Source organism: Dendrobates tinctorius, unplaced genomic scaffold, assembly GCF_039654945.1.
Source record: "Dendrobates tinctorius isolate UK_male_01 unplaced genomic scaffold, ASM3965494v1 ptg000014l, whole genome shotgun sequence".
NCBI lineage: Eukaryota > Metazoa > Chordata > Amphibia > Anura > Dendrobatidae > Dendrobates > Dendrobates tinctorius.
Window position 1 is genome coordinate 30,157,499 of NW_027361682.1, and position 9,893 is coordinate 30,167,391.

A 9,893-nucleotide genomic window follows, 5' to 3' on the forward strand; every position below is an offset into this window, starting at 1 on the left:
TGGGGTGTCTAAGGCGCATCAGATTCCTGGGGGAAAGCTGCCACCTCTCCAGATATTCAAATAACTCATATGGGGTATTGAGGTGTATGCTTGCATCAAGCAGGATCTGAAAACATCCTCGAATACGTAGCCTCACCTCACGGGAAAGGGCCCTAAGAAAACGGGCCAGGCTGCGTGAGTACGCCTCCTCACCATCATCATTATTGACTCTAGCCAGATAGTTCAGTACCCCTGTGTCAACATTGGTACGGGTATCTTGGGCAGGGATCTGGCGCCTTCTTCTTCCTCGCCGGGATCGCCCAGCAGGCTGTGGGGAGCCCTGGATCTGGGCAGTTGGGCTGCTGCTGATGTTGCCCTGCTCCTCATGTATGGCTGATGGTACAGCAGCAGACGGTCCTGGTACGCTGCTGACGTTCCCGCCTGTATTGGTCGCGGATGCTACGCCAGCGTCTCATCACATCTTCCACTGCAATGTGACAGGAAATATTCTCAATTTCACATATTTACTAGGTCAAATTTGCTACAAGTAGCCTAGGCATGTGGAGTTCTAGGGTGTGCTTTCTACCCAGGGTGGCATATATAATTGGGGCATCCAGGCCATATACACAGGGTCACAACAGTTCAGGTATCAAATAACTACACTTAATAACTTGGTTGGCTAGGAGGATGAGGAGCTTGTGGCCTGGGCCAAAGTATGTCAGTGTATAACCATGGGTCACATGAAAATCTACCCACCTCATGAGGCAAAAAGTCCAAGCACAGGAAGGGGGGGGGCCTGATTCTAAATGCCTTTGTTGATGCCAGGTAATTTTAAACAGTTTTTGGGTTGTACTTACTCATTTGCTGCTGCTCCTCACGTGGCTGATCACCAAAATAGTGGAACATCTGGCAACATATGCGCCTCCATGACATGTTGGCATAATGGGCATCACTTTGGTCCCAGATTTCCGGCCACTCCTGCACTAATACAATCAGCATCTCCACATTGAGGAAATATTGCGCCATGATGCTGCTGTACTCCGTGGAGGCGTACTTCCTGGATGTCTGGAGCGCTTTTGAGCTAATTAGCATGTCTACGCTTCCTGATGATGGATTGGCCCATTTCCTGTCACCTGCCAAAAGACCTGCGTATTTCTCGCAAGTCACACGTGTGATCCGTGTGTAATCCGTATTTTTGCACACTCATAGACTTGCATTGGCGTACTGTACTACTGGCGTAGTACGCTGACAATCGCAGCATGCTGCGATTGGCACAGACCGTAGAATACGGACGAGAAATATACGGCGGTTGGGAGCTGCCCCATAGAGAATCATTTGTCCGTGTGTAATGCGTGCTTTTAACGCCTCTCACTCGTCCATATTTCACTCTAGTGTGACCCCGGCCTTATTGTCCTGAAAAAAAAAATGTCCAAAAATAGAAGCTCTTAGAAGTGCAGGTAGATCCATACTGGCAATTTCAGTGCCTTAGCAGATCCAAACTAAGAGGTTATTGGCTTTTGGCAGAGCTATGAACAGTCAAGGGTTAATGAACAGGCTATACAATCCAGCCATTTAGATACATGGTCCAGACAGACCCAACATGGCAAATCAATGGTCTAGACAGATCCAACCTGATATGATTATTGGCAAAGATCAAGAATAGTTCCCAACTAAGGCTATGTTCACAATATACATTTTTACAGCGTTTTTTGCTCAGTTTTTTTATTCAAATTTTCAGCTGCATTTCACAGTGCCAGCAAAGTCTGTGAGATTTTAGAAATCTCATGCACACACATTGTTTTTTACTTAACTGTTTTGTCAAAGAGCAGCATTTTTGAAAAATGCAGCGTGACTTCTTTCAGCAAAAATGCAGCAAAAACTAAACAAAACCTTCTTTTTGTAAGCAGCTTTTAAACTTTGCATTAAAAATAAACGCTGCAAAAATACAACATGAGAACATAGCCTGACAGTCTAAAAACTTGAACCAGGTAGAGCCATAGTTCAGGTAAACCTGACAAATCATTCGTCAATGCTCCAGGTATCTCATGAAGTGTGACCTTTTCAATAATTCTTTCTAGAAAATCAATACAATTTCAGATTTAAAATATTATTTCATACAGTGGGATGCTCATTTTATAGCGGGACTTAACCAGATATATACCGTAATCACTGCCGAAAGTGTTGCCACCCTTGAAATTGTTCCAGTAAATGAAGTATTTCTCCCAGAAAATGATTGTAATTACACGGTTTGTTTGTTTCCTTTGTGTGTATTGGAACAACAGAAAAAAAAAGCATCAAAAAGAGGCAAATTGGACATAATTTCAAACAAAACCACAGAAATTGGCCAGAAACATTGTTGCTAACCTCAACTTAATATTTGGTTGCACACCCTTTGGAATAAATAATTGCAATCAATCGCTTCTTATAACCACCAACAAGCTTCTTACACCTCTCAACTAGAATTTTGAACCACTCTTCTTCTGCAAACTGCTTCAGGTCTCTTATATTTGAAGGGTGCCTTCTCCCAAGATTTCTCCACAGGTGTTCAATGGGATTTAGATCCCGACTCATTACTGGACACTTCAGAACTCTCCCATGCTTTGTTTCCATTCATTTCTTCATGCTTGTAGTATGTTTGCAGTCATTGTCCTCCTGGAAGACTCATTACCTAGGACGCAAACCTAACTTTCTGACACTGGGCACTACATTGTGACCCAAAAACCTTTGGTAGTCTTCAGATTTCATGATGCTTTGCACACAGCAAGGCACTCAATGCCAAGGGCAGCAAAACAACTCCAAAATATCTTTAAACCTCCACCATATTTAACTGTAGGTACTGTGTTCTTTTCTTTCTAGGTCTCATTCCGTTTTTGGTAAACAGTAGAATGATGTGCTTTACCAAAAAGCTCTATCTTAGTTTTATCTGTCCACAAGACACTTTCCCAGAAGGATTTTGGCTTACTCACGAATATTTTGCCAAACTGCAGTCATGTTTTTTAATGTCTCAGTGTTAGCAGTGGGGTCCTTTTGGGTCTGCTGCCATAGCATTTCATTACATTCAAATGTCGACAGATAGTTCGCGCTGACACTAATGCACCCTGAGCCTGCAGGACAGTTTGGATTTCTTTGGAACTTGATTGGGGCTGCTTATCCACCATCCGGACTATCCTGCCCTGCAACCTTTTAACAATTTTTCTACACAACATCCAGGAAGATTAGCTACAGTGCCATGGGTTGTAAACTTCTTGATTATGTTGTGCACCGGGGTCAAAGGAACATCAAGATCTGTGAAGATGGACTTGAAACCTTGAGATTGTTGATATTTTTCAACAATTTTGGTTCTTAATAATTCAATAAATAATAATTCCTTAATTCAATAAAGGAGTCTGTCATTTTTTTTTCAAATAAAGGACTCTGGGTGTTATTTATTTGACTATGGGGTTACTAATGGGGGCATTATAGATGCCTCTGCATTACTAACCTCTGGGCTTGATGTCAGCTGCCAATACAAAGCTGACATCAACCCCAATACTATCACCCCACTTGTCAACGCCCCAGGACAAGTAGGAAGAGTGAGGCTAAGCGCCAGATTTGGCACATCTGATGGATGCGCCTTTTCTGGTGTGGCTGAGAGCTGATGTTTTTAGTCTGCGACGGGACCAATATCCATGGCCCCTTCCTAGCCTATTAATGTCATCCCACAGCTATCTGCCTAGCTTTTGCTGGTTATTAACTATAGGGGAACCCTATGTCATTTGGTGAGGGGATCCCACATTTTAATAACCAGTAAGCGTCACTACTTCCCTTCTGATAAGAACTGAATGAGTTAAATAAAATCTGCTGGACATTATTTTTTCTTCAGGGATATGACTCAGCCATTTTCCTTTTCCCTTGTGAACCAAGGTCAAATATTTCCTGCTTACATGGCAAAGCTGTTGTAGAAGAACAAGTTGTGTAACTATTTTTCTTTTCTTTATTGCGCATGTCTGTAAATATCTAAATTCCTTATCATAAAAGGGGAAAGCTTGACTGAGGGGGCAGAGGCGCTCAGCAGGCATCCCGAGTTGTATCATACAGCTTGTGTCTGTGTAATTCTTCTCGACGGGGCAATCAATTAGAGACATATGGTGTCCTACACCCAAGAACATCGGTCCTTTGGATGAAAGAAATATCTGAGGGATCCCGACACTTCCGAGCCCCGACGTGTGCCCATACAGTAGTTTTCTCCCACATATGGGGTATCAACATACTCAGAACAAATTGAACAACAACTTTTGGGGTCTAACTTTTCCTGTTATCCTTGGGAAAATAAAAAAATTGGGGACTAAAAAATCATGTTTGTGGAAAAAATATGATTCTTTTATTTTCACGCCCGGGCGTTATAAACTTCTGTGAAGCATTTGGGGGTTCAAAGTGCTCACCACACATCTAGATAAGTTTCTTTGGGGCGGTCTAGTTTCCAAAATGGGGTCACTTGTGGGAGGTTTCAACAGTTTAGGCACATCAGGGGCTCTCCAAACGTGACATGACACACGCAGACCATTCCATCAAAGTCTACATTCCAAAAGATCACTACTTCCCTTCCGAGCCCCGAAATGTGCCCATACAGTAGTTTTCTCCCACATATGGGGTATCAGCGTACTCAGTGCAAATTGGACAACAATTTTTGGGGTCTAATTTCTCCTGTTACCCTTGGGAAAATAAAAAAATTGGGGACTAAAAGATCATGTTTGTGGAAAAAATGATTTTTTTATTTTCACGCCCGGGCATTATAAACTTCTGTGAAGCACTTGGGGGTTGAAAGTGCTCACCACACATCTAGATAAGTTCCTTGGGGGGTCTAGTTTCCAAAATGGGGTCACTTGTGGGGGGTTTCCACTGTTCAGGCACATCAGGGGCTCTCCAAACGCAACATGGCGCCCGATCTCAATTCCAGCCAATTTTGCTTCAAACGGTGCTCCATCCCTTCCGAACTCTGCCATACGCCCAAACAGTGGTTTGCCCTCACATATGGGGTATCAATCCAAAAATAGAAGCTCTTAGAAGTGCAGGAAGAGCCATACTGGCAATTTCAGTGCCTTAGCAGATCCAAACTAAGAGATTATTGGCTTTTGGCAGAGCTATGAACAGTCAAGGGTTAATGAACAGGCTATGCAATCCAGCCATTTAGATACATGGTCCAGACAGACCCAACATGGCAAATCCATGGTCTAGACAGATCCAACCTGATATGATTATTGGCAAAGATCAAGAATAGTTCCCAACTAAGGCTATGTTCACACGATACATTTTTAAAGCGCTTTTTTGCTCTGTTTTTTTATTCAAATTGTAAGCTGCATTTCACAGTGCCAGCAAAGTCTGTGAGATTTTAGAAATCTCATGCACACACATTGTTTTTTTTCTTAACTGTTTTGTCAAAGAGTAGCGTTTTTGAAAAATGCAGCGACTTCTCTCAGCAAAAATGCAGCAAAAACTAAACAAAACCTTCTTTTTGTAAGCAGCTTAAACTTTGCATTAAAAATAAACGCTGCAAAAATACAACATGAGAACATAGCCTGACAGTCTAAAAACTTGAACCAGGTAGAGCCATAGTTCAGGTAAACCTGACAAATCATTCGTCAATGCTCCAGGTATCTCATGAAGTGTGACCTTTTCAATAATTCTTTCTAGAAAATCAATACAATTTCAGATTTAAAATATTATTTCATACGGTGGGAAGCTCATTTTATAGCGGGACTTAACCAGATATATACCGTAATCACTGCCAAAAGTGTTGCCACCCTTGAAATTGTTCCAGTAAATGAAGTATTTCTCCCAGAAAATGATTGTAATTACATGGTTTGTTGGTTTCCTTTGTGTGTATTGGAACAACAGAAAAAAAAAGCATCAAAAAGAGGCAAATTGGACATAATTTCATACAAAACCGCAGAAATTGGCCAGAACATTGTTGCTAACCTCAACTTAATATTTGGTTGCACACCCTTTGGAATAAATAATTGCAATCAATCGCTTCTTATAACCACCAACAAGCTTCTTACACCTCTCAACTAGAATTTTGGACCACTCTTCTTCTGCAAACTGCTTCAGGTCTCTTATATTTGAAGGGTGCCTTCTCCCAAGATTTCTCCACAGGTGTTCAATGGGATTTAGATCCCGACTCATTACTGGACACTTCAGAACTCTCCCATGCTTTGTTTCCATTCATTTCTTCATGCTTGTAGTATGTTTGCAGTCATTGTCCTCCTGGAAGACTCATTACCTAGGACGCAAACCTAACTTTCTGACACTGGGCACTACATTGTGACCCAAAAACCTTTGGTAGTCTTCAGATTTCATGATGCTTTGCACACAGCAAGGCACTCAATGCCAAGGGCAGCAAAACAACCCCAAAATATCTTTAAACCTCCACCATATTTAACTGTAGGTACTGTGTTCTTTTCTTTCTAGGTCTCATTCCGTTTTTGGTAAACAGTAGAATGATGTGCTTTACCAAAAAGCTCTATCTTAGTTTTATCTGTCCACAAGACACTTTCCCAGAAGGATTTTGGCTTACTCACGAATATTTTGCCAAACTGCAGTCATGTTTTTTAATGTCTCAGTGTTAGCAGTGGGGTCCTTTTGGGTCTGCTGCCATAGCATTTCATTACATTCAAATGTCGACAGATAGTTCGCGCTGACACTAATGCACCCTGAGCCTGCAGGACAGTTTGGATTTCTTTGGAACTTGATTGGAGCTGCTTATCCACCATCCAGACTATCCTGCCCTGCAACCTTTTAACAATTTTTCTACACAACATCCAGGAAGATTAGCTACAGTGCCATGGGTTGTAAACTTCTTGATTATGTTGTGCACCGGGGTCAAAGGAACATCAAGATCTGTGAAGATGGACTTGAAACCTTGAGATTGTTGATATTTTTCAACAATTTTGGTTCTTAATAATTCAATAAATAATAATTCCTTAATTCAATAAAGGAGTCTGTCATTTTTTTTTTCAAATAAAGGACTCTGGGTGTTATTTATTTGACTATGGGGTTACTAATCGGGGCATTATAGATGCCTCTGCATTACTAACCTCTGGGCTTGATGTCAGCTGCCAATACAAAGCTGACATCAACCCCAATACTATCACCCCACTTGTCAACGCCCCAGGACAAGTAGGAAGAGTGAGGCTAAGCGCCAGATTTGGTACATCTGATGGATGCGCCTTTTCTGGTGTGGCTGAGAGCTGATGTTTTTAGTCTGCGACGGGACCAATATCCATGGCCCCTTCCTAGCCTATTAATGTCATCCCACAGCTATCTGCCTAGCTTTTGCTGGTTATTAACTATAGGGGAACCCTATGTCATTTGGTGAGGGGATCCCACATTTTAATAACCAGTAAGCGTCACTACTTCCCTTCTGATAAGAACTGAATGAGTTAAATAAAATCTGCTGGACATTATTTTTTCTTCAGGGATATGACTCAGCCATTTTCCTTTTCCCTTGTGAACCAAGGTCAAATATTTCCTGCTTAAATGGCAAAGCTGTTGTAGAAGAACAAGTTGTGTAACTATTTTTCTTTTCTTTATTGCGCATGTCTGTAAATATCTAAATTCCTTATCATAAAAGGGGAAAGCTTGACTGAGGGGGCAGAGGCGCTCAGCAGGCATCCCGAGTTGTATCATACAGCTTGTGTCTGTGTAATTCTTCTCGACGGGGCAATCAATTAGAGACATATGGTGTCCTACACCCAAGAACATCGGTCCTTTGGATGAAAGAAGTATCTGAGGGATCCCGACACTTCCGAGCCCCGACGTGTGCCCATACAGTAGTTTTCTCCCACATATGGGGTATCAACATACTCAGAACAAATTGAACAACAACTTTTGGGGTCTAACTTTTCCTGTTATCCTTGAGAAAATAAAAAAATTGGGGACTAAAAAATCATGTTTGTGGAAAAAATATGATTCTTTTATTTTCACGCCCGGGCGTTATAAACTTCTGTGAAGCACTTGGGGGTTCAAAGTGCTCACCACACATCTAGATAAGTTTCTTTGGGGCGGTCTAGTTTCCAAAATGGGGTCACTTGTGGGAGGTTTCAACAGTTTAGGCACATCAGGGGCTCTCCAAACGTGACATGACACACGCAGACCATTCCATCAAAGTCTACATTCCAAAAGATCACTACTTCCCTTCCGAGCCCCGAAATGTGCCCATACAGTAGTTTTCTCCCACATATGGGGTATCAGCGTACTCAGTGCAAATTGGACAACAATTTTTGGGGTCTAATTTCTCCTGTTACCCTTGGGAAAATAAAAAAATTGGGGACTAAAAGATCATGTTTGTGGAAAAAATGATTTTTTTATTTTCACGCCCGAGCATTATAAACTTCTGTGAAGCACTTGGGGGTTGAAAGTGCTCACCACACATCTAGATAAGTTCCTTGGGGGGTCTAGTTTCCAAAATGGGGTCACTTGTGGGGGGTTTCCACTGTTCAGGCACATCAGGGGCTCTCCAAACGCAACATGGCGCCCGATCTCAATTCCAGCCAATTTTGCTTCAAACGGTGCTCCATCCCTTCCGAACTCTGCCATACGCCCAAACAGTGGTTTGCCCTCACATATGGGGTATCAATCCAAAAATAGAAGCTCTTAGAAGTGCAGGTAGAGCCATACTGGCAATTTCAGTGCCTTAGCAGATCCAAACTAAGAGATTATTGGCTTTTGGCAGAGCTATGAACAGTCAAGGGTTAATGAACAGGCTATGCAATCCAGCCATTTAGATACATGGTCCAGACAGACCCAACATGGCAAATCCATGGTCTAGACAGATCCAACCTGATATGATTATTGGCAAAGATCAAGAATAGTTCCCAACTAAGGCTATGTTCAAACGATACATTTTTAAAGCGCTTTTTTGCTCTGTTTTTTTTATTCAAATTGTAAGCTGCATTTCACAGTGCCAGCAAAGTCTGTGAGATTTTAGAAATCTCATGCACACACATTGTTTTTTTTCTTAACTGTTTTGTCAAAGAGCAGCGTTTTTGAAAAATGCAGCGACTTCTCTCAGCAAAAATGCAGCAAAAACTAAACAAAACCTTCTTTTTGTAAGCAGCTTAAACTTTGCATTAAAAATAAACGCTGCAAAAATACAACATGAGAACATAGCCTGACAGTCTAAAAACTTGAACCAGGTAGAGCCATAGTTCAGGTAAACCTGACAAATCATTCGTCAATGCTCCAGGTATCTCATGAAGTGTGACCTTTTCAATAATTCTTTCTAGAAAATCAATACAATTTCAGATTTAAAATATTATTTCATACGGTGGGAAGCTCATTTTATAGCGGGACTTAACCAGATATATACCGTAATCACTGCCAAAAGTGTTGCCACCCTTGAAATTGTTCCAGTAAATGAAGTATTTCTCCCAGAAAATGATTGTAATTACATGGTTTGTTGGTTTCCTTTGTGTGTATTGGAACAACAGAAAAAAAAAGCATCAAAAAGAGGCAAATTGGACATAATTTCATACAAAACCGCAGAAATTGGCCAGAACATTGTTGCTAACCTCAACTTAATATTTGGTTGCACACCCTTTGGAATAAATAATTGCAATCAATCGCTTCTTATAACCACCAACAAGCTTCTTACACCTCTCAACTAGAATTTTGGACCACTCTTCTTCTGCAAACTGCTTCAGGTCTCATATTTGAAGGGTGCCTTCTCCCAAGATTTCTCCACAGGTGTTCAATGGGATTTAGATCCCGACTTATTACTGGACACTTCAGGACTCTCCCGTACTTTGTTTCCATTCATTTCTTCATGCTTGTAGTATGTTTGAAGTCATTGTCCTCCTGGAAGACTCATTACCTAGGACGCAAACCTAACTTTATGACACTGGGCACTACATTGTGACCCAAAAACCTTTGGTAGT